The following is a 25,142-nucleotide window of genomic DNA, read 5'->3' as shown; positions in this document are numbered from 1 at the left end:
GAGAGACGGGGCGGCAGGGTGGCTCAGTCGGTTAAGCGTCCGACTTCGGCTCAGGTCATGATCTCATGGTGGGTTCTGTGTCTCCCTCTCTCTGCCCCTCCCCCCCAAAATAAATATTAAAAAAAGGAGAGATTTTTGAGAGGCAGTCACATAACTTTGATTACAGTATATTATTAGAATTGTTGTGTTGTATTCTGAGTTATCGTTACTCTCTTCTGTGCCTGTTCATCAGTTACCCCGGCGTATGTAGGGTTCACTACCATTTGTGGTCTCAGGCATCTGCTGGGGGGTTCGCGAAGCATCTCCCCAACAGAACAGGGGGGACCCCTGTCTCAAGCCGGGGCTCTAGAAGGGGAGAGCAGAAAGTGGAGAAACCTGAATTAGTTAAAGCGCGAAACACAGCCACGTGGAAAGCCGAGGGAGGCGGGGGAATCGTAGACGGTTCAAAACAGCGCCATCAACTGAACTATAAAGCCGTAAAGTCGGAAGGTAGTCACAGTTTGTCATGTGGGAAAAATACCATCTCAGCCAAACACTCTGACCGTTTAGGTCCGTAGTGGAAACAAAACGGTAGCATATTATGAGGACAAACTAGTTCGGGCGTTGCTTCACTTAAAGTTTGCGTGAAGGTCTTTTCATGATGATTCCGTCCGCCGACAGCTTCTCAGGTCATGTCCGCCAGGTTATGTGATAATTATATTGATTGAAAGTCTCCTTGAATGACTGACAAGAAGCAGATAACTCGAATTTATCAAATTGGCATTAAGTGCCATCAATAAGCATATGCATCAGCTTCAAAACACAATGAATCCAGTCACATCCAAATTAACAAGAGACTGTTTAGTTTTATGAATGTACAACATATGTACTGATATTTTATATATATATGATATACAACATATTCCGTGTTGGTTTTATATATATAAAAATATATAATGACATGCGTATTTTGTAATATACAACTTACATGTATGCTGATATTTTATATATATGAAATACATAGTTTGTACATATAAAACATATATAAAATAAAAATTATACAAAATGATAGCATTCATATGTAAATACACAAATATATATCAGCATATATATAATTTATATGTATCGCTATACTTTAAGCATATAAATTATGTAAATACGCATATATTTTTACATATGTATACATAATTTACTTTCTATTGGGAAACCTATCTTTCTGAAGTTGTTTTAGTATATGTGCTGACAAAGTGAGCATTTTGTGAAGATTTGTATTCAAATTTTTAAAAAGCTTATTTATTTTTGAGAGAAAGAGACAGAGTGCCAGCAGGGGAGGAGCAAAGAGAGGGAGACACAGAATCCGAAGCAGGCTCCAGGCTCTGAGCTGTCAGCACAGAGCCCCACGCGGGGCTCCAACCCACAAACTGTGAGATTACGAGCTGAGCTCAACTCGGATGCTCAACTGACTGAGCCACCCAGGTGCCCCTGCATTTATTAAAAAAAAATTTTTTTTTAATGTTTTTCACTTTTGAGAGACAGAACATGAGTGTGGGAGGGGCAGAGAGAGAGGAAGACACAGAATCCAAAGTAGGCTCCAGGCTCTGAGCTGTCAACACAGAGCCCCATGCAGGGCTGGAACCCACCAACAATGAGATCATGACCTGAGCCAAAGTCGGACAGTTAACCAACTGAGCCGCCCAGGCGCCCCCGTGGAGGTTTTGAAAAGACAGAAAGTAGTGTGCATTCCGTAATATCATAACCGAGTTAGTAAAAAATTCAAATGCGCCGTTTATATTGACAAAATTGGATTGCTACAATTCTGTCGCCCTCCATCTTTCCAAGATACGGGTTTCCCTTGTCTGTGTTTTGGGGTTTCCCTGGTCTGTGTTTTGCACGTAGCGTAAGGGTGAGACGCCTAGAAAGGCAGCCAGGAACCCCCCAGCAGACCACACCTGTTCCCAGTGGTGGTCGTAGCAAGTGGCCACCTGTGGTGGGTGAGTCAGGGGCTCTCACCTGAGATGCTCACCTGGGCAGGTCAGATTGCAACATGCACCTCCCCTTCCTCCTCTCCTCCTCCTCTGCTCTGATATCCTTTCAGACCTGCTGGAGTTTGCAAGGACTGTTATCCTCTCTTCAAATTAAGAACAGTGTTCAAGTAGACACTCTGTAAGTTTTTTGGCTATTTCGGTTTGTTTTCTCCGTTTTTTGGTGTGGGGGACGGCATGCAATGACTCTAGAAACCTGTACGTTCTTATCCACTTTTAATCCGGGGAATATAACAATGTGCTTACACGACTATTAAATTGCCTGTATCAAATACAAGGTATACTTTGTCGGGATATCCGTGATAAAAGGAGAAAGTCATTTAGAGCCACCGTTTTTGTTAAGACTTGAAAGAAACTGAACAAATGTGGGCATTCCCTTATTGACATGGGTAGAAACGGAGTCACAGGGAGCTTCTGGGATTGATCCAGACTGCACACAGCTGGTCAGTACTTTAAAAAAGTTTTTTTTTTTAACGTTTATTTATTTTTGAGACAGAGAGAGACAGAGCATGAACGGGGGAGGGTCAGAGAGAGGGAGACACAGAATCTGAAACAGGCTCCAGGCTCTGAGCGGTCAGCACACAGCCCGACGCGGGGCTCGAACTCATGGACGGCGAGATCATGACCTGAGCCGAAGTCGGACGCTTAACCGACTGAGCCACCCAGGCGCCCCCCCTTTTTTTAAATTTTTTTTTAACTGGTCAATACTTTTAAACACTTGTTACCAAATGAAGGTGAACTAGGTGAAGCTTTGGACCTTGGTATATTTCTGTTTACAGACTCATCATAGGGGTTCACAGAACAAAGCACCCGATGTCCAATGACCGTGTTCCAGCCCATTTTTCTTATCTGTGCAGCAGAAATTTAACAGGGTAAATTGTGTTGATGACAGGTGTCAGGGGAGGAAGCAGCAGAAGTAAAAAAAAAAAAATCTCTAAAATGGGAAGCAACGCTTGTTAACGTGGAGACAACCTTTTACCTTCACCCAAGTTTAGAGATAAGCAGAGGGCCCTAGGGGCAAAAAGAGCTCTTGTCACACTGAGGGCTTTGCATGACCTCTGTACGTTCCCCAACCCGGAGGTGACCCCCTGAAATCTCTTAGTTTTTTAAAATGAAATCTGATTAACACACATCCTGTTAGTTTCAGGATCACAGCATTGATCCGAAATTCTGGATATTACTCAGGGGTCCCCGCACCACCCTGTCACAATATCATTGACAATATTCCCTGTGCTATGCTTTTCATCTCCGTGACTTGGATTTTATTTATTTCTTTTTTAAATTGTTTAAATGTTTATTTCTTTGGAGAGAGAGAAAGAGACAGAACACGAGTGTGGGAGGGGCAGAGGGAGAGGGAGACACAGAATCCAAAGCAGGCTCCAGGCTCTCAGATGTCAGCACAGAGCCCAACGCGGGGTTCGAACCCACGAACCGTGAGATCGTGACCTGAGCCGAAGTCAGATGCTTAACCAACGGAGCCGCCCAGGCGCCCCTCACAGGCAGTCTCTTCAACACGGGGAAATCTGTATGCTTATGTAGACTCATCCATATCCGAGAGCAGACGGACCCCAGGGGAAACAGGGATCAGGGTAAGAAGTGACTGGCTTGCAGGCTGAGCCTGGTACGTTTTGGGTGATGGTTTGTGGTAATGTGCACCCGAGGGGCCCGGAGAGCCCTAGCGCCCCAGCCTTCGCGGAGATGCTTTGTGAGTACCTGAGGATTCATTACTGTTGGACACGCACCTCCACCGCTGTGTCGGGGACCCTGCGTGTTCTGCACGAAGATCAGCAGCCCCGAGCTCCGCATACAGCTCTCTCTTTCTGCTTCAGACACTCGTGATTTTCCCACGATGCTTTCATGCAGAAGCACTGGAAACGAATCCTCTCTCATTTCAGTGAGAGGCATCTTAAAATTGTAATTTTGTTGTTCCTGCTTTTATCCAGCGGGGCTCTGATGCCACCGGGTTAGCGGCTGATTATTCCACTGGATGGAAAATTTCCGTTGTAGGAAGCTGGCCGACCGCCCCCTGGATTACGGTGCTCGTCCCTTCATGCTTATAGGTTGACTGATTGGATGCAATATAACCTTTTTTATTTTTTTTTTCCTTTAGGACATTTTTGCAATAGTGTTTTCATTTTTTTTAATTAAAAAATTTTTAATGTTTATTTATTTTTATTTATTTATTTTTTTAAATATTTTTTTTTCAACGTTTATTCATTTTTGGGACAGAGAGAGACAGAGCATGAATGGGGGAGGGGCAGAGAGAGAGGGAGACAGAGAATCGGAAACAGGCTCCAGGTTCTGAGCCACCAGCCCAGAGCCCGACGCGGGGCTCGAGCTCACAGACTGCGAGATCGTGACCTGGCCAAAGACGGACGCTCAACCGACTGCGCCACCCAGGCGCCCCTATTTATTTTTGAGAGAGAGACAGAGCACGAGCAGGGGAGAGACTGTGAGAGTAAGACACAGAATCTGAAGCAGGCTCCAGGCTCTGAGCTGTCAGCACAGAGCCCAATGTGGGGCTCGAACCCACAAACCTTGATCGTGACCTGAGCCGAAGTCTGACGCTTAACTGACTGAGACATCCAGGCGCCCTTCCTAATTTTTTTTTTTAAGTTAGTTAGTTTATTTTGAGACCCAAGAGAGACCACTAACAGGGGAGGGGCAGAGACAAAGAGAGAATCCCAAGCACAGAACCTGATGAAGGGATCAAATTCCTGAACTGTGAGATCATGACCTGAGCTGAAGTCGGACGATTAAGCAACTGAGCCACCCAGGTGCCCCAATACTGTTTTTGTTTTTAAAAATAAACTTTAGGGGTGCCTGGGTGGCTCAGTCAGCTAAGTGTCCGACTTCAGCTGCGGTCATGATGCCTCGTTCGTGGGTTTGAGCCACATCAGGCTCTGTGCTGACAATGCGTAGCCTGCTTGGGATTCTCTCTCTCTCTCTCTCTCTCTCTCTCTCTCTCTCTTTCTCTCTGTCCTCTCTCTGTGCCTCCTGCATTCAGGCTGTCTCTCTCTCTCTCTCTCTCTCAAAATAAGTAAAACAAACATTAAAAAAGTGACCTCATGCTCTTAACCCATGATGTGGGTTTTGGTATAAAATTTTAATAGGCATGTCGGTGGTTGTCACTTAAATACATCTTAAGAAGTATTCTTTTTTGAATTCTGGTGACTGGGTCCCCTTTATGAATAACACATAAGCACATGGTTGCCTTTTCAAGGAGGTGTGTTTTTCCAGGTATACAAGTGAGATGGAATGATTAATCATATTGGCATGTGTCTTATCTGTTGTAAACTCTGATATTACCCTAACCTGAGAGCACAAAATCCACATTCTCAGCTTCTAGCGCTTACTGTGTGGTCATGTCCCCGAACCAAAACTCTGTAACCATTAAACACGGACTCCCCACTCTGAAGCCCAGTCCCTCATGACAACTGTCAAACTTTGTCTCTCAATTTGACTATTCTACGTTCCTCATGTAAGTGGAATCATAGAATATTTGTCATTTTGTGTCTGGCATTTTTCACTTACCACAATGTCTTCAAGGTTCATCCCTGCTGTGACATATGCCACAATTTCCATTTTAAGGCTCAGTGATACTCCATTATATGTACACACCACATTTTCTTTGCCCATTAGTTGAGATGGTTTTATTTTTATTAGAGAGGAGGAAAATAAAATATACATTCCTTTCTGTGCTTGCACTGTTGATAAGGAAGAGAAGCTGTGTACTGATTTTTTATCAATATATATACTTTCCTACCCTTTCTGCATTAGCTCTTTTTTAATTAATTTATTATTTAATTTACATCCAAGTCACTTAGCATATGGAGCAACAATGATTTCAGGAGTAGATTCCTTAATGCCCATTATCCATTCTGCCCATCCCCCCTCCCACGGCCCCTCCAGTAACCCTGTGTTTGTTCTCTGTATTTAACAGTCTCTTCATCTGTTTTGTCCCCTCCTTGTTTTTATATTATTTTGCTTCCCTTCCATTACGTTCATGTGTTTTGTATCTTAATGTCCTCATATGAGTGAAGTCATATGGTACTGTCTTTCTCTGTCTAAATTCGCGTAGCATAATACCCTCCAGTTCCATCCACGTAGTTGCAAATGGCAAGATTTCATTCATTTTGATTGCCGAGTAATACTCCATTGTGTGTGTATGTGTATATATATATACATTTTCTTTTATCCATTTTCTTTATCCATTCAGCCATCGATGGCCGTTTGGGCTCTTTCCATACATTGGCTATTGTCGATAGTGCTGCTATAAACATGGGGGTGCAGGGGCACCTGGGTGGCGCAGTCGGTTAAGCGTCCGACTTCAGCCAGGTCACGATCTCGCGGTCCGTGAGTTCGAGCCCTGCGTCAGGCTCTGGGCTGATGGCTCGGAGCCTGGAGCCTGTTTCCGAGTCTGTGTCTCCCTCTCTCTCTGCCCCTCCCCCGTTCATGCTCTGTCTCTCTCTGTCCCAAAAATAAATAAAAACGTTGAAAAAAAAATTTTAAACATGGGGGTGCATGTGTCCCTTCGAAACAGCACACCTGTATCCCGTGGATAAGTGCCTAGTAGTGCAGTTGCTGGGTCGTAGGGTAGTTCTATTTTTAGTTTTTTGAGGAACCTCCACACTGTTTTCCAGAGTGGCTGCACCAGCTTGCATTCCCACCAACAACGCAAAACAGATCCTCTTTCTTCGCATCCTCCGCAACATCTGTTGTTGCCTGATTTGTTAATGTTAGCCATTCTGACAGGTGTGAGGTGGTATCTCATTGTGATTTTGATTTGTATTTCCCTGATGATGAGTGGTGTTGAGCATTTTTTCATGTGCCTGTTTGCCATCTGGATGTCTTCTGTGGAGAAGTGTCTATTCATGTCTTTTGCCCATTTCTTGACTGGAGTGTTTGTTTTTTGGGTGTTGAGTTTGACAAGTTCTTTATAGATTTTGGATACTAACCCTTTATCTGATATGTCATTTGCAAATATCTTCTCCCATTCTGTCGGTTGCCTTTTAGTTTTGCTGATTGTTTCCTTCGCTATGCAGAAGCTTTTTATTTTGATGACGTCCCAGTAGTTCATTTTTGCTTTTGTTTCCCTTGCCTCTGGAGACGTGTTGAGTAAAAAGTTGCTGCGGGCGAGATCAAAGAGGTTTTTGCCTGCTTTCCCCTCGAGGATTTTGATGGCTTCCTGTCTTCCGTTTAGGTCTTTCATCCATTTTGAGTTTATTTTTGTGTATGGGGTAAGAAAGTGGTCCAGGTTCATTCTTCTGCATGTCGGTGTCCAGTGTTCCCAGCACCACTTGCTGAAGAGACTATCTTTATTCCATTGGATATTCTTTCCTGCTTTGTCAAAGATTAGTTGGCCATACATTTGTGGGTCCATTTCTGGGTTCTCTATTCTGTTCCATTGATCTGAGTGTCTGTTCTTGTGCCAGTACCATACTGTCTTGATGATTATAGCTTTGTAGTACAGCTTGAAGTCTGGGATTGTGATGCCTCCTGCTTTGGTTTTCTTTTTCAAGATTGCCTTGACTATTTGGGGTCTTTTCTGGTTCCATACAAATTTTAGGATTGTTTGTTCTATCTCTGTGAAGAATGCTGGTGTTATTTTGATAGGGATTGCTCAAGGAGCTTCCTAAAGACTGTGTTTTTCCTTACAGAGAAGGAGTAGGATTTTCCAAAATCTCTGTAACCTGAGACTGCATATTCTGGAGAACGCCCTTGGAAAACAAGGATACTGAGAAAATGATAATAGTTTTAGGCGTGGTCAAGATACAATGGCTATGTTAAAAAAAAGAGTCCTGGGGCGTCTGGGTGGCTCAGTTGGTTAAGCGTCCTACTTCACCCAAGTCATGATCTCACGGTGCGTGAGTTCGAGCCCCGCATCGGGCTCCGTGCTGACAGCTCGGCACCTAGGACCTGCTTCGGATTCTGTGTCTCCCACTCTCTCTGCCCTTCCCCTGCTCACGTTCTCTCTCTGTCTTAAAAATAATGTTTAATGTTTATTTATTTTTCTTAGTATCCTCATTTTCCAAGTCGTAAAAGTAAAAAAAAAAAATGATTTTTTAATATTTTGCTAACTCACACAAGGGCTATGCCTGACACCAGGTTGGTTTGTGTTTTGAATTTCTTTTCATCGATCTGCCTCCCGCCCTTTACTCTTCATTGCAAAGTCTCGTTGAAGAAACTGCTATTTCTATGTATCCTATGGGAAAGTAGGTTATGGCATCAGCAAAATGTAGTACTCAAGTTATTTTTAAAGGAACATGGGCGTTCTCCGGAATACGCAGTCTCAGGTTACAGGCTCCTTATGGGGTAAGCTTGAGTGGCCTGAGGAAGTGTCCCCAGCCCCCAAAGAGGAGGCTGCATGAATACAGCTAGGTGTGTGTGTTGGGGGGGTGGGTAGGGGGCTCTGTGGGTTTCCTACACCTCCCGTTTTCTGGTTCCCAACAAACTCAGAGTGTGGACGAGAGTCTGTGAGAAAGAGAGTTCCAAGGTAGCCTTTGCTTCATCATTCATCACACACACAAACACACACGTGCAATTTTTCCCTTGCCGACTCCCACTCAACCAGACGAAAAAGAAGCGATGTCACGGACACATCTGTAGCCGGCCATTCTTACGGGTTTATTTTATCCTTCCCCCTCCCCCCTTTATTGAGACATGATTCACTGTGTAAGTGTAAGGGGTACCTGTTGATTTGAAATACTTTTAAGTTGCAGCATGGTTACCAACACAGAGTAAGCTAAGTCTCCATCTGGTCACCTAGTTACCGTTTCTTTTTTGGTGGACAGATATTTAAGATTTAGTCTCAACAGTTTTCAAGTATAGAATGCATTATTGTTCCCTATGCATACAATATTGTGTATTAGATTTGCATAAACATTCACCTCCTAACTGGATATTTAGCCTCTGCTACCAGCATTCCGGCCCATTCCCTCCCTCCCGACCCCCCCTTCCTCCCCTTCACCCCTGGGAGCCACACACTACTCTCCCCTCCTAACGTCATCTCATCCTTCACTGTAATAGTAACATAGGGCCTTTGCAGAAATGGCTGCATGTTTGAAAGCAGTGATACATATTACATGTGTAACTTGTAAAGCGAAATGAAAGGAATGACTCACCCACCTTTCAGAATGATGGTTGTGCTGGAAGGAGCCGGGTGTGCCCCACGCACTGGTGTGTACATGTGTGTGCATGTGTGTGTGCGCTTAACAAATGCAAACTTCTGTAACGTACGTGATAGTAAGTAGAAGATCATGCCGGTTGATTAGAAAAAGGATGCGTTGAAGTTGCAAGACTTGTAGGATACATAAAACACGACTCGATGAACTCATATGTTGCAGGAATACATCCCTCTTACAAAGATTTATTGCCCTTGGCACCATTGATACTGGGGCTGGATAATTCTTTGTTGCACATGACTTCCCTGAGCATGGTTGATGTTTCCCTGGATCCCTGGCCTCCAGTGTCTACATGTATATCTCTTCCCAGCTGTCACCATCAAAAATGTCTCCAGACGTTGCCAGATGTCCCCTGGGGGTTAAAATCCCTCCCATTTAAGAACCTGTCACCAAAGGAGGTGTGCCCATGCCTGATTTTACACAGGGGATTTCATTCTCTTTGGGGTTTTGGTGGCCTTTTAGGTGTGCTGGGCGTGACCGGAAGAACGGGGACAAACAGGACAATGAGAGGCCATATCCATGGGTTCCTTGAAGCTTTTTCGTAACAAGAATAGACTGTATGAGTTGTATCCGTGGTAATGAGAATTAGGTTGATGTTTGGGGACAGCCATGATAAAGCACTTTATCGAAAAGGAAGATAGAACTGATGTTTGTAAGTGAGAGCTTTGGAGAAAATAAAAAGAATAAAGAAAATCCTTGATAGGCATCGTTGAGAACAGAGGACAGAATAAAATGCAGCTAGCTTATCTAACACTGGGCACAGCCATCTTGCAAATGGAAACGCTTTAGATGGGAAGACGGTATATGAACGCCTGGCACATAGAATAGTATACTGTGCCGTGGATTCACACGAACGGGTGAGTGCCCTCACTCGTTTACAACTCACATCCGTGGAAAACACACGCACAAAAATGTGCTGCGCAGAAAATTAAATCTAAGACCCATGGAAGATGGTGTTGTATTTTCTGAGCCGTTACATTGGTTGGTTAAAATTAGATTCTCCAACAAAATAAGAAGTTTTAATAACGTGTGAGTGAATACGAAATGAATTTGTGTGGAAAAATGTGTGTTGAAGAGAGGTCGTTATCAGCCTCAGAGATTCACAATTCGTGTCACCAACCCGGGAGATCGCAGACGTAAGATTTGTCATAAGTGTCTTCATCATGGGTTATCTTGTGTGATCGTTATAAATTTCTATAAGACATAGCTGCCTTTTACATTCTCATGATAAAAAGATTCGGTAAAGCCAGTTGCTTTTATTCGGATAGTAATAAAACAGCAGTGTGTTGCTACATTTCATTTCAAGTCCTCATACCTAGTTTCTAAAAGTCTGAATGATACACAGCTGGTTCTTAACAGTTTAATTCTGTAACGTTGGGATGTGGGGGTACGCGCCGGTCTTTTTTGGTACATATTTCAGCATTTACATTTGCTACGATAAGTATTTCATTGCCTTCATTGAATAGTTCCTAAATGTCTACGTTTTTCCTTGTCTCCCTGTTTAAAACTTGGGTGATATTTTTGAAAGGCTGATGCCACGCGTAAAATATTCAAACTAACCAATGCCGCAGTTTTACAGTAAGTTTTTGGTTCCACGAGGAAAGAAGCGAATAAACGAGGCTCCGAGAAAATACAAGAGAAAAGGCAAAGTCCACTTACTATGCAGAATTTGATGTCTGGAGACAAATTACTCCCACCTACAATTTGGTTCCAGTGTGGGGTGTGTGTGTGTGTGTGTGTGTGTGTGTGTGTGTGTGTCTGAGAGAGAGAGAGCAGTTTTCTCCTTCTGTTTGCTCCATATTTAACACTAGAAATTCAAGGAAAAACACCCTGAATCCAACCGTATCATTTTAGAAATAAACCAAACGTTGTGGATTGAATTGTGTCTCCCAAAATGATACAGTGAGGTCCTAACACGCAGCACCTCCCAAGGTGACCTTATTTGGAACAAAGTTCTTTGCAGATGTAGTTAAGAGGAGATCAGTCACGGGGCCCCTGGGTGGCTCGGTCGGTTAAGTGTCCAACTTTGGCTCAGGTCAGTGGAGTACGTATTCTACAAGGCGTGCCCATCAAACATTCCCAAAAGAGGATGGAATCACAGACCTTAGGAATTGGGAATCTTACATTCCAGTAGAATCCCACGGTTCATGGGTTTGATCCCCACATTGGGCTCTGTGCTGACAGCTCAGAGCCTGGAGCCTGCTTCGGATTCTGTGTCTCCCTCTCTCTGTGCCCCTCCCCCATTCGCACTCCGTCTCTCTCTCTCTCTCTCTCTCTCTCTCTCTCTCTCCCTCAAAAATGAATAAACGTTTAAAGAAATTAAAAAAAATTTTTTTTTCAACATTTATTTATTTTTGGGACAGAGAGAGACAGAGCATGAACGGGGGAGGGGCAGAGAGAGAGGGAGACACAGAATCGGAAACAGGCTCCAGGCTCTGAGCCATCAGCCCAGAGCCTGATGCGGGGCTTGAACTCACGGACCGTGAGATCGTGACCTGGCTGAAGTCGGACGCTTAACCGACTGCGCCACCCAGGCGCCCCTAAAGAAATTTTTTTTTTAAATTTTTTTTTCAACATTTATTTATTTTTGGGACAGAGAGAGACAGAGCATGAACGGGGGAGGGGCAGAGAGAGAGGGAGACACAGAATCGGAAACAGGCTCCAGGCTCTCTGAGCCATCAGCCCAGAGCCTGATGCGGGGCTCAAACTCGCGGACCGTGAGATCGTGACCTGGCTGAAGTCGGACGCTTAACCGACTGCACCACCCAGGCGCCCCTAAAGAAATTTTTTTTAAATAAAGAGGAGATCAGTGACATCCTGGTCATACTGGTCTTGATCCAGTATGACACCTGTCCATCTCAGAGGGGAACATGCTGTGTGCAGCACAGGCACACAGTGAGAAAACAAAGTGAAGATTCAGACAGACCCACGGGGAGCACACAGCCATGGGATGGTGGGGGGCAGAGATTGGAGCAAGGCATCCACAAGCCAAGGGAACCCCAACTATTGCCAGCAGCCGCCTGAACTTGGAAGAGGCAGGACCCTCTTCCTTTGGATCCTTCAGAGCAGTGTGGTCCTGCTAACATGTTGATTCTGGAATTTTGGCCTCCAGAACCTTGATGAGAGAATAAATTAAACCAGTAGACTTGTCGTACTTTGTCACTGCAGTGCTAGGAATCCCGCCAAGATTCGGGGCTGTCCCACCCTACGGGAAACAGCCGTCTGGGGTGGAGCCTGATGAAGGGCAGACCCCTGGCCCAGTCTCTCCCTGCTTCTCTGACACATTCTGGCAGTGGTGGGGAGGACACTTGTTCTCCACGGTCACCTCTGTGTCATCAGCTTTTTAGAGATGGCACCACATCCTATCACAGCCCCCACGCATTCTGGGAAGGGGTGACGGTCCCCTACTTAATTACAGCCCTTTGGAGGCAAGCAGTGGGCCTTCATACTCCTCAACTGTAAAATGAGTGGGTTCGACCGATCCCCAGGTCCTTTCCAACTAATTCTGCCTGATTCCAGAGCCATGATCATTGTAATTAAGACTCTTGACTTGAATACTGCTCATTTTAAACCGTGATTAGTGATACACACGCTCCGTGTATTTTCCGAATAAACTTCATTGTGACTTGGTTAAATGGCAGATCCAAGTGGGGCGAGGGGGTGGGCAAGTAGAAATTGTGAAATTTGGAGCAAACCCAGAGGTATTGACACACTGAACAATGTCTAGATGATCAAAAATCTGGCTAGATCATAAAAAGCACAGTGCAGCACTTAGGGTAGAAAGTCTAAATGGCACCAAAATAAAACTTGGGACGTGGGCATGATTTGTCACATTCTGTCTCTGCCTCTGTCTTGCCACTGGGTCTGACTGCTAGGACATACCGACGCCAACATGGGTTTTCTCCGGCGTCTTTTCAACTTCTGGTCATGGCATATAAACACTTGGGCCGAAGAGCAGCCTTGTGTGTTTTCCGTGCTTCTATGGAGGAGGTGACCCCCAGTCTAGTTCGTGCCTTTTTTTTTTCCCTTGAGGAAAGTGTTCTCTACATTTACGAAGCAGAATGGGGAATTCTTTAATTTCTCAATTGGTGTGATTGTCAGAACCTTTTGAACCATTACCATATGTTTCATTCATCGAGGAATGACGATGCGTTGGACTTGCCTTGGGGAAGGAACACCCGGCAGCTCGCTCATGGACTGTGTGGTCTGGTGGCGGCTAGAGACACACATGTCAGGTGATGATGAAGTGTATGCAGCATCATCCCTTTAATAAGAAGTGGCTCAGTCGATGCAATGGGGCTAGGAGGACATGACACGGGGGTTCCTGATAGGGGATGCTCCCTTAGGGTTGGCTTCATGAGAGGTCTTCCAAAGGAAATGCGACCTCCCAGTTGAGAGCGGGTTGAAACAACCTGAGGAAATAGTAGGGGAGAGACCGATTTTGGAGCCTGACGTGTGCTCTAAACCCCGGGCTGTGAAGGAGGGACAGTGTTTCCCAAACCTCTGTACCAGCATCCCCTGCAAGGCAGTGTCCCACCCAGGAGAGGTTCTGAGCCAGTAGATCCAAGATGGAACCCACATGAACTTGCTGCTCCTCCTCTAGGGGGTCACACTCTGAAAACCACAGCATTTGAGTCTTTTTCAGGTTCTTTGGCCACAAACAGCCTGTTTAGTTTTTGACTCTCCCGTCCTGTTTTGGTTTCTCCTGTGTGGAAGGTGGCATGAATACGTCTGGGTCTGGTGCTTTGCTTCTGATAGTGAATCTCGCTGCACTGATTTCCACGTTGCCTTTGTGTTCGGGCTCCTGGTGAGTTCAATCTCATGTGTATTTGTTGGGCATTTACCATGTGCTATGGACTGTGCAGGATGTAAAGATTAATAATAACCACCATAAAAACTCATTGTTATTCCCCTACGCTTCCAAATGCTTGGCTCATACTTGAAAACACTTGAAGGCAGCCAGTGGTTTCTCATTTGAGGGATGCAAGGGCACATTCTCTCTCAAACGAAGGTCTTGTAACTCCAGGCTGGGTGCAGCTATTTTCCCTTCAGAGACTGAGAAACCAGGAACAGAGCTTCATTCGTTCATTCATTCATTCACTCATCCATCCATCCATCCATCCATCCATTTGATAACCATGAATGCACAAGTCAACAGGCTAGATAATGCAAGACATAGAAACATAGATAGGATTCAATTCCTGATCCTGGTGAGATCACCATCCCAGTGGAGAAGACAACACGATCAGTGGAGTACGTATTCTACCAGGCATGCCCATCAAACATCCCCAAAAGAGGATGAAAACCCAGACCTTAGGAATTTGGAATCTTACCTTCCACTAGAATCTTACGTGGCATGTGTACCACTTGGGACAGGTTGTTATTTGTCTACATTACCTTAAACACAGCTGAAAACTGCAACTGTTTATTACCGCCTAGATTTTCTGGAAGTCAGGCGTTCAGGAGCCACACAGCTCGGTGGTTCGGGCTCACGGTCTTGGCATACTGCGCTTCATTTGGAGGCTGGGCTGGAAGTTTCACGAAGGCATTGGAGAATCTCACTCGTGTGTTTGTCAGCAGGTGGCTTTGTTCTTTGCCACACAGGCCACTCCCTAGGGCTAGTCACACAGACTTGGCGGCTGGCTTTCTCGAGTTGGGGAGGAGCGAGAGCCAATGAGAGGGAGGGACCCTAAGATGAAAGCTGTTGTCTTTTCTACCTTGATCTTGGAGGTGGCTCATTATCAGATCTGCATACACACCGTTGAAACCTGGCACCACGTGCATGGGGACAGCGAGATGGCATTCGGACAGGGAGGCAGGGACCATTGACGGCTACCTTGGGAGCTAGATTGTCCAAGAAACTTTTACCAAAGAGGTTGCTTATGATCTGTGTCTCAGGATCGCTGGGGTTTTGTCTGAAGAGTAGAAGACAGAGAGAGTAAACGTGTGTGTGCCAGAAGTGTTGGATAAAGGCACTTCTCAAATGATAACATGCACGTGACATCGTGTGCCAGTTGACAGATGCAGTTGAATGAGCGGGTTCAGTGTCATTTCCAGTGCAAGGGGTTGTATTGGACGGCTGCGTTGAAATCACGGGCGCCTGGGTGGCTCCTTCGGTTAAGCATCCGAATTTGTCTCAGATCATGATCTCACGGTCCATGAGTTCGAGCCCCGCATCAGACTCTGTGCCGATGGCTCAGAGCCCGGAGCCTGCTTCGGATTCTCTGTCTCCCTCTCTCTCTGCCCCTCCCCCGCTCACCCTCTATCTCTCTTTGTATCAAAAATGAATAAACATTACAAATTAAAAAAGAAATTGAAATGAGAGCACTCCAGGTGGTGGAACTCAATGGGAAAGCCGATCAATGTTATTCTGTCAGCTGTTGGAGGAGCTCTGCTATTGTTTTTGCCGAAGTGAATCATTTACGGAATGTCAGTTTTAAGGGGGCGGATATGATGCGGGCAGGTAGTGGCCAAGATGGAGGTTGAGGGAATGAGGCTAGTAGAGGAAATGGAGATCGGGGCGGGGGGGGGGGGTGGTGGTGGGTGACACTGGGAAAATGAAACCATGGCGTGGGATGGCTACCTGTTGCAGAGACAACAAAGCCAGGGAGTAGCTATGAGACGCTGGGGTTGTGTTTCAGGTCCTTTAATTCAGGGGAAGGGAGAGGCTTCCTGAACTTGGGACAGGTCAGTCTTGCCAGAAAGTGCACAGATCTGTGAGACTGGCAGAGAACAGGCTCTTGGATGGTGCTTATAAGGTAATGGATGGACTTTAAAGATGGACTTTTCCGGCCTCCGCAGTGTCTGGAGCGTAGTGTTTTTCTTTCTGAAAACCGGTCCGCCATATGCACCATCAAGACCTTCTCCACCATTCTCATCTTTCCATAGTGCCTACTTGATGTCCTGACACATCGTACCTTGAGAAGAAGAGCTCTTCATAAGACCCATGGCTCTGTTTCCTCTCGTGTCTCTTCTGCCGTCTTTTCTGACCGCGCACCTGGACTCCGTGGCTTTGCCCAGGTGGCCACCGCGGGGGTGCATCTTCAACAGAGCCAGCGTCCTCCCGGGACTTTCTCCGTAGACTCTGACGTGTTCATTGTCCCAGTTCCTAAACGCTGTCCCCTTGGCTCCCCTCTACTGCCTTCCTGTGCCTTTAGCGAACTTTGTGGTATAGTCTCTGCATTTTCTGCATTTTCTCATCCTGTTTCTTCAGCTACTACTGTTGCTCCAGGCTGTCCCATGTAGCTTTGCATCTGTTCGGGATTCAACCATAGTTTCCACCTGGGACACCCTTGGGTTTCTATTCTCTGCTCTGACGTCACTCTCAAGCTCCATCTTGCTCTCACGGTCGTCTCTTTGGAGGACGACTTTGTGCATACTGCCAAAAGCCCAGTTCGGTGTGTCCAAATTCAGCCCATCGTCTTTCTTGCCAGGCTTGTTCCCTGCCTTTTTGTTTTCCCGGACTCAGTCCCTCATCCTGCACTTTGCATCCCGTCTCTCTGGTCTGCCTGGTGTAATACACTTTCCGGGTCTCCTTGCCTCCTTGGCTGGGGTACGTCTCCACTGGCCACAGCCCTGTTCCCTCTTTAGTTTCGCTGTTTTACTAATGTCCTATGGCTGTTCACACTCTCCCATCTATTTTGTCTTCCCGCTCCACCTTCCTAAATAATAGGTTGCATCAGAGGACTGTCCAGTCCGGAAACTGTGCTCAAGCCCACGTTTTTGTCCATTCCCTGTCCCGGCCATGTGCACTTCGTGGCCTCTCCTCCCTGGTATGTAATGTTCCATCCAGGCTGATAATCGCAGGGATTCACTGCACCTGTTCCTTGCTTTCTTGCTGTCATTCTCATGTTCTCCTTCAACCTGGGGTACTTGTGTATTCCCCTCTACCACACCGGTTGAGAAAACCACTCCTGTGTTTCCCCTTTACTCACACACTCAATACTTCCTGTCTCCAGGTATATGGTTCCCCCCCCACCCCCAGCACTGAGCCATTGTCTGTGACACCTGCAGGATGTGTCCTACAATTCAGTTCAATTTGACCCAAACTGGAGCCAGCACAGACCCCACAGGTTAAGGGCTCAGTCCCACAAGACTTGTCTCCACTGCAGATGTCAATTGTAAGCAATAGGTCCCTAGGTTACCCACAACTTTCTTCCAACTTGGCTACGGATCAGAGGTTCCCAGAATCCCCTCCTTGGATTGTATCATTTACTAGAACAGCTCACAGAATTTGGAGAAACATTTCTTTAATGTCTTCCAGTTTGTTTTATAATAAAGGAGATGATAAAGGATACAGAGGAACAGCCAGATGAAGAGATACATAGGATGAGGTCTGTGAGGGTCCTGAAGCAAGAGCTGTGTCCTCATGGAGTTGGGATGCACCACACTCCCAGCCGTGGATGGACGCACCCACCCAGAAGCTCCCTGAACTGTGTACTTTTCAGATTTTATGGAGGCTTCTTCATGTACGTATGGCCAATCTTTAACTCAGTCTCCAGCCCCTTCCTCTTCCCAGAGCATGGAGGGGGGCTGAACATTCCAAGCTTCCAACCATGACTTGGTTTTCCTGCCGACCAGCTCTCATTTAGAAGCTATGTTGGAGCCCACTAAGTGTTGCCTCATTGGAACAAAAGACACTCCTACTGCCTAAGAAGTTCCAAGCTAATTAGGAGCTTGGTATGAGGAATCAGAGTCGTAGATCAAATGTTACAACAAGGATGCTCTTAGTGATCTAGGAATCGCAGGGGTTTTAGGAGTTCTGTGTCAGGAGCCAGAGGCAGAGCCCAATGCGTTTTTTTTTTACCTAGTATGTCACACATATCCATACTTTATCCATCACACGAGGCTAGGATTCTCTCTGCTCACTTTCTTCTCTGAGTTTGGCGTGCATTACACAGACTCGTTTCTGGTACTCAATTTCTCCCAGAGGAGCCAGGTCACCTAATGCTTCCTGGCTGTGTGGGGCTGACTTGTTCACGTTCCGGTTTTCTCATCTGTAAGAGAGTAATGTGGAGAGCGCCTGCATCTAGAGGTGTCTGCGAGATGAAGAAGTTACTGAAGCACGTGACATACCTTGAAATACAGGTGCATCCTAAGGCAGGCTCTTCGTATCACTTATGATTGACCTTTCGTTCCTCCTTCTGCGTCTAGAATGTCTTACAAAGGATGGCTTCGTGTTACTTAGAATAAACCCCAAATTCCTTTTACTGACCTATTTGGCTTTACGCAGTGAGCCTCCTGCCCACCTCCCCAGCTCCATGGCATAGCCTTCTCTGATTACCACCCTGCTGGTATACCAGTTGGCTCTTGATTTTGTGATCCAACTAAGTGCGGACCAAAATAGGACATTGCCTCTACGCTTCCCCTGCCTGGAACACCCTTCCCTCTTCCCACTTAAAGTGGGTCACATGCTCTAGTGTCTTCATATTTAGCCCATGCTTACTTCCTTCTTGGTGCTTCCTCAAATTGGAAGGCATTTTTATTTTTTGCCCACTAAGGTGTGTTTTAAAGTGTTCCTGTCTTCCCTTAAACGTGTGTCTTTTGGTGAGTACCACTCAGATGAGACCCTTATTGGGTGTTTGTTGAAGAAATGAGTAGACACTCTGTGGATATGCACTGAGTGGATGACAAAAGTCAAAGATTGCACTTTGAAGACAAGCGTTAACAAGCCAGCCATCATGGGTTCTTAGACAGCATGGAGTCAAACCAGAGACAGTTGAGAGAACATTTTTTTCTATAAAAAACATTTTTTTTAATGTTTATTTATTTTTGAGTGAGATAGAGAGAGGGAGACAGATCGCAAGTGGGAGAGGGGCAGAGAGAGAGGGAGACACAGAATCTGAAGCAGGCTCCAGGCTCTGAGCCATCAGCACAGAGCCTGATGCAGGGCTGGAACCCATGAACTGTGAGATCATGACCTGAGCTCAAATCGGATACTTAACTGACTGAGCTACCCAGGCACCCTGAACATGTTTTTTTTTTTCTTAGAGTTTATTTTAATTTGTTTTGACAGACAGAGATAAAGAGCGAGCAGGGGAGGGGCAGAGAGAGAGGGAGAGAGAGGATCCCAAGCAGGCTCTGTGGTGTCAGCATAGAGTCCGGTGTGGGGCTTGAACCCATGAACTGTGAGATCATGACCTGAGTCCAAATAAAGAATTGGACACTAAGGCGACTGAGCCCCCCATGTGCCCCAAGAACATCTTTGATCATTTAACCTATTTGTTGTAGATGGAAGTTAGTCTCCCCCCGAAGGGGAAAACGGTTCTACCTCGATTATTGAGCTTGTAAATTAGCATGATTTACTGAAAATGTGTGGTTTATGCCACACACTTCTGTGATTTATTTCTAGATGTCTTTTTATCTCAAAAAAAAATATTTTTTTTTTGCAGGTATGCATGTCCTTCGACTTTTTGGAATTGTTTTTGTGTATTTTTTCAAAGACAGTGTCAGAGAAAGGCCTCAGGTTTCCCATTCCAGTCCATGCCTGGAAAATTAAGAGCAATAAATTTTCGGAATCTACAGGATTTTGGAGCTTAATCATTTAATGTCTTACAGGAAAGCTATAAATCCACCGGGCTCAGAAGTCTCTTCTGCTTGCAGGATAGAGGAGTCGAGGACTTTTTTAATTTTGTTGTAAAGGTTTGGGTCACAATTAGCAATGTGGGCAAGAAACGAATTCCTTGAGAGTTCATTGGAATTGTGGGTTGACTCAGCAAAAGTCGAATTGGGTAAAATTGATTATATGTATTTTAAGTTATTTTTTAAATTCTGAAGAGAAATTTTCCTCTTCGTTGTTTTTTACTCGGCTTTCAGAACGCTAAAAATTAAACAATCTGAACATTGTATAAAACCGGGAGCAAATCCAAAGCAGAAACATGTTTTATTAAATATGCATCTTTACAAAACTGGATATAATTTGGAAGATTGTTCTGTTTGAGGGATGGGAGGTAAAATTTGGGGGAGATAAATGAGGTCACTTACATTAATTTGAACATTTAGGTACACATCTAGAAATATCCAGGATGACCCCCTGATACCTAAACAGACGTTTTCTTCTTATGTGAGCTTCCCTTTTTTTTGCATAGCTACCCAAGAAATGAAAACCCCTCATTGTTCTTTCAGAAATTCAGCAGGTCACTGCAACTCAAAACAAAATTACTTAATTTTGGATGAATAAGCGTAGGATTGAAAAAAAAATTTAGGGGCGCCTGGATGGCTCAGTCAGTGGAGCACCTTCTTCCTCCTCCTTCCCATGGGCTGGACTCTGACAAATATGGCCGTTGTCGCCCTCCTCTCTCAAGGTCCTCTACTGTGCCAGCTCCTAAGATTTTCTTACAGCTGTCATCTCCGCTGAACCTGCCAATATCTATTCCTTAATTGCCGGTCCGTGAGGTCGTGCAGTTATTTATGAGTCCTTGCTCTGAGGATGCCTCCTCCTTCATGAGAAGTCAGGCTCATTGAGGATAGGGGCTGTCCCGTGCGTCTTTGGAATTCCTTTTCTCATTCGTGGTTTGCACTCAAAAAACACTTGTGGAATGAAATGACAGGATCTCTAGACAATATTTATTGCAAGTTATTTAGGTACGAGGGAATAAAATCCCATCAGTACCCTCTTGGGATGTCAAACGTATATGAATGCCAACTTTTATGAAGATGTTTCTATCTTTCTATCTTATTTTCTAGGTATTTTTTTGACCTACTACGTGGGGTGAATTGGAATGGCTCTGAAGATCTTCATGAACCCCCAAATCTTCAGTTGTAAAGATGAAAGTACATGGAGAGGCCTCCTTGAAACATTATCCTAGTGTGGAATGAATCCTTCTTCTGTCCGGACCTGATATTCCTCAGAAGGTCTGTATGCTTTGACTGATGTACTCTCTGTATGCTAAGATTCTATCAACATGATACAATAATTTTATGAATAGGAAATGATACATTTACATAGTATAAATTATATTAAATTATTTACATATTATAAATTATATTAAATTGCATATTATATATATGTATTAACAAACTATAATATTGCTAATATATTAACAACTCATAAATATTGCTTTAGTTAGTGCCTCCTGTGTGTTCTTGGTTGGGGTAGATTCTTGTGATTCATCGCTTACATACAACACCCAGTGTTCATCCCAACAGGTGCCGTCCTCAATCTTCCCCTTTTCCTCCGCAACCCCCATCAGCCCTCCGTTTGTTCTCTGTATTTCAGAATCTCTTATGGTTTGCCTTCCTCTCTGTTTGAAACTGTTTTTCCCCTCCCTCCCCTCTTCTGTTAAGTTTCTCAAGTTCCACATGAGTGAAAACATATGATATCTGTCTTTCTCTGACTGACTTATCTCACTCGGCATAATCCCCTCCAGTTCCACCTACGTTGCTGCAAATGAGTGCTTCCTCTTTTTAATTCACCTTGACTATTTGGAAACTGTCATCACAGGCCATACATTATTATGATTAAAAGTTTCTTCTCTGGGGGCACCCGGCTGGCTCAGTTGGAAGAATATGCGGTTCTTGGTCTTGGGGTCATGGGTTCACACCCCATGTTGGGTGTAGAGATTACTAAAAAAAAAAAACTTAAAACAAGAGATTCCATTTTTTAAAAATATTTATTTATTTTTGAGAGAGAGAGACAGAGTGCAAGTAGGGGAGGGGCAGAGAGAGAGGGAGACCCAGAATCTGAAGCAGGCTCCAGGCTCCGAGCTGTCAGCACAGAGCCCCACATAGGGTTCAAACTCATAAACTGTGAGATCATGACCTGAGCTGAAGTCGGATGCCTAACTAACTGAGCCACCCCGGCACCCCAAGAGTGGGATGTTTAACCAACTGAGCCACCCAGGTGCCCCCAAAAGATTCTTTTCTATATCAATGAATACATATTAAGTACACTGTAAGTCTTTACAAATGATAAGTATATAGCAGGGTATACTTTTTGTGTCAAAACCTAGATTACAGGGGCGCTTGGGTGGCTCAGTTGGTTAAGCATCTGACTTCGGCTCAGGTCATGGTCTCACGGTTTGTGATTTCGAGCCCTGCCTCGGGCTCTGTGCTGACAGCTCGGAGCCTGGAGCCTGCTTCGGATTCTGTGTCTCCCTCTCTCATGTGTCTCCCTCCCATGCTCATGCTCTGTCTCTCTCTGTCAATAATAAATAAATAAATAATTATAAATAATAATAATTATAAATAATAAAATATAATATATATAATATAATATGATAATAATAATAAATAAATAATAAATAAATGTTAAAAATATTTTAATCTTAAATAAGAAGTATTTTAATCTAGAGAATATATTCTTTAACCTTTGATATATGCTATAAGGCACATGACTATATGTTTTTTAAGTTTATTTTGAAAGAGAGAGATCCAGAGGGAATGTGAGTGGGGGAGGGGCAGAAGGAGAGGGAGAGAGAGAATCCCAAGCAGGCTCCACACTGTCAGCACAGAGCCCGATGCTGGGCTGGAACCTTGAGATCGTGACCTGAGCTGAAGTCAGACGCTTCACCAACTGAGCCACCCAGGCGCTCTGGCATATGACTAGACCTTATAATTTAGCTTCAGATAAAGTAAGCCTTGATTTCAAAGGTTAGCCCCAAGTGTCGTAACCATATGGGTATAATAAATTTTTTTTCATGTTTATTTTTGAGAGAGAGAAACAGAGAGAGAACATGAACAGGGGAGGATCAGAGAGAGAGGGAGACACAGAATCCGAAGCAGGCTCCAGGAGAGCTGTCAGCACAGAGCCCGACGTGGGGCTCGAACCCACAAACCACAAGATTGTGACCTGAGCTGAAGTCGGATGCTCAACCGACTGAGCCACCCAGGTGCCCTGCCATATGGGTATAATAAAGGGCCCTGCCTGTCTCTCGGGCTTATCAGGATTTGGGCGTTTCTTTACAGAAATCATTCTGGGACTGTGTCACATTGTGGGTTCACACATCCCAGGTTATCCTCGAAGAAGAAACTTAAAGATATTTGGGATGTATTTAACCTTGCAACGCAGGAAAGGTACTGCAGTCTGCACTCAGGTTGGAGGGTAGGTCCCAGTAAGAGAGGGACGGGGGACAATGAGAGGGAGGGGAGACATTTTTCCTGTGCAGTCCTCTTAGGCAGAGTGAGCATGCATGAACAGAATTCTTTCCAGTGATATGGCATCAGGGACATGACCACACAGTAAGCGCTAGATGCTGAGAATGTGGATTTTGTGCTCTCAGATTAGCATAATATCGGATTTTACAATAAATAAGACACACGCCAATGTGATTAATCATTCCATCTCCATTGTATACCTTAAAAAAACACACCGACAACATAAAGCAAACCCAGAAACAAAACTCAACCTTAAAATAATAATTAAGGAATATTTTTCTCTACCCTATTACAAGAAAAAAAGATAGGGGCGCCTGGGTGACTCAGTCAGTTAAGCAACTGACTTCAGCTCAGGTCATGATCTCACGGTTCATGAGTTCGAGCCCCACGTCGAGCTGTGTGCTGACAGCTCAGAGCCTGGAGCCTGCTTCGGATTCTGTCTCCCTCTCTCTGCCCCTCCCCTGCTTGTGCTCTGTCTCTCCCTTTCAAAAATAAATAAATATTAAAAAAAATATTAAAAAGAAGAAAAAATATGTATGGCCCATGAGATACTAGTGTTTGTAGAACTTTCCGGAAGCACGTATAAATATACATTGTGATTGCGTACTTAACACTTGCCTGGAGTCGAGAGCCTAGATACGGTGTGTGATCAGGTGAAATACAAACAAGGCCAATTTCTATGTTGTAATATTAATGATACGATGTGAGAATGGCCAGTATTCAGTGAGCGTCTACTGGGTGTCTGTCACTTAACACATTATGAGGTTATCTTGGGTATTGATATCACATAGCCTCCTTTTCACTGATGAAAACCAGTGGAGGTGTAGATTCCCACAGTGTGGAGTGAGGACGTGGGAGAGAAAAGATGTCCATTGTCCCACCTGACTCGTGTAGCAAGGTATAGAGAAGGCACACTGCCTCGTTTTAAGTCCACCCTTACTTTCACAGCTCCATGCTCCTGGGCTAGTTGGCTAATACTCCTCTAAATCACCTTTTTCAACTAATGGTGATGATGCCCTTCCTTACCTTCTATGCTTGTTGAGACAATAAAATGAGTCAGTACATACAGCAGTCGGGATATGCAATGTTGACCCACTATATATGGGGTGGCTACTATTTCATTCATTTGTTGACGATGCACCTTGATACTGTAAAGTGTGTGGTCTTTGATGTCTGGGTAGGCTCAGCCCTCCCTCCCAGCTGATGAGCTGTGTGACTCTGCATGTGAATATCGGTGTTTCTTCTTCTTTAAAAAAAATTTTAATACCTGTTTTTGAGAGAGAGAAAGAGTGCAAATGGGGAAGGGCCAGAGAGAGAGGGAGACAGAATCCAAACCCGACTCCAGGCTCCGTGCTGTCAGCACAGAGTTTTACGTGAGGCTCGAACTCACAGACTATGAGATTGTGACCTGAGCCAAAGTTGCACGCTCAACCGACTGAGCCACCCAGGCGCCCCTCAGTTTCTTAACTGTAAACAGATGTGATAATAGTACCCCGCACGGCTATGGCAGGGTCAGCTGTGATGAATGCAATTATGATTGTTGTTCCATACAAATTCATTCTCACAAATATATTTTAATCAACAGTATTCATGAAACACATATTAATAACTGGATGTGTTGTTATGAGTAATCAGAACATAATTAAAATATGACCCTGCCTTCCTACGGTTTAATAACGTGCTGGCTTGTTTCCTTTGAAACCCAAAGACCTCATTTGCTTGGTACTCATATTCTTCCAGCGTGGGGGTAACCTGAGAAGTGCATCCAACGATGTATTCCCGTTTTCCGCTTACTCCCCTTTCTAGAGCTAGAAAATGGTGAGCACCTCCGTGGCCGTGTCAA

At 44.8% G+C, this 25,142-nt stretch overlaps 1 protein-coding gene across 2 annotated transcripts in view; it reads left to right on the top strand.

Moving 5' to 3' along the window:
- The window catches only part of NLGN4X (neuroligin 4 X-linked), a 318,112-nt gene that overhangs the window by 12,990 nt on the left and 279,980 nt on the right, over positions 1-25,142 (top strand). For both annotated transcript variants that reach the window (XM_043570689.1, XM_043570690.1), the window contains exon 2: positions 20,891-21,058. The gene's annotated coding sequence lies outside the window, so the exon portion shown is untranslated. The remainder of the gene's footprint in view (positions 1-20,890; positions 21,059-25,142) is intronic.

The sequence above is a fragment of the Prionailurus bengalensis genome, chromosome X (assembly GCF_016509475.1).
Source record: "Prionailurus bengalensis isolate Pbe53 chromosome X, Fcat_Pben_1.1_paternal_pri, whole genome shotgun sequence".
NCBI lineage: Eukaryota > Metazoa > Chordata > Mammalia > Carnivora > Felidae > Prionailurus > Prionailurus bengalensis.
Note: the sequence above shows the minus strand (reverse complement) of the source record. Positions and strands in the feature narration are given on the sequence as shown.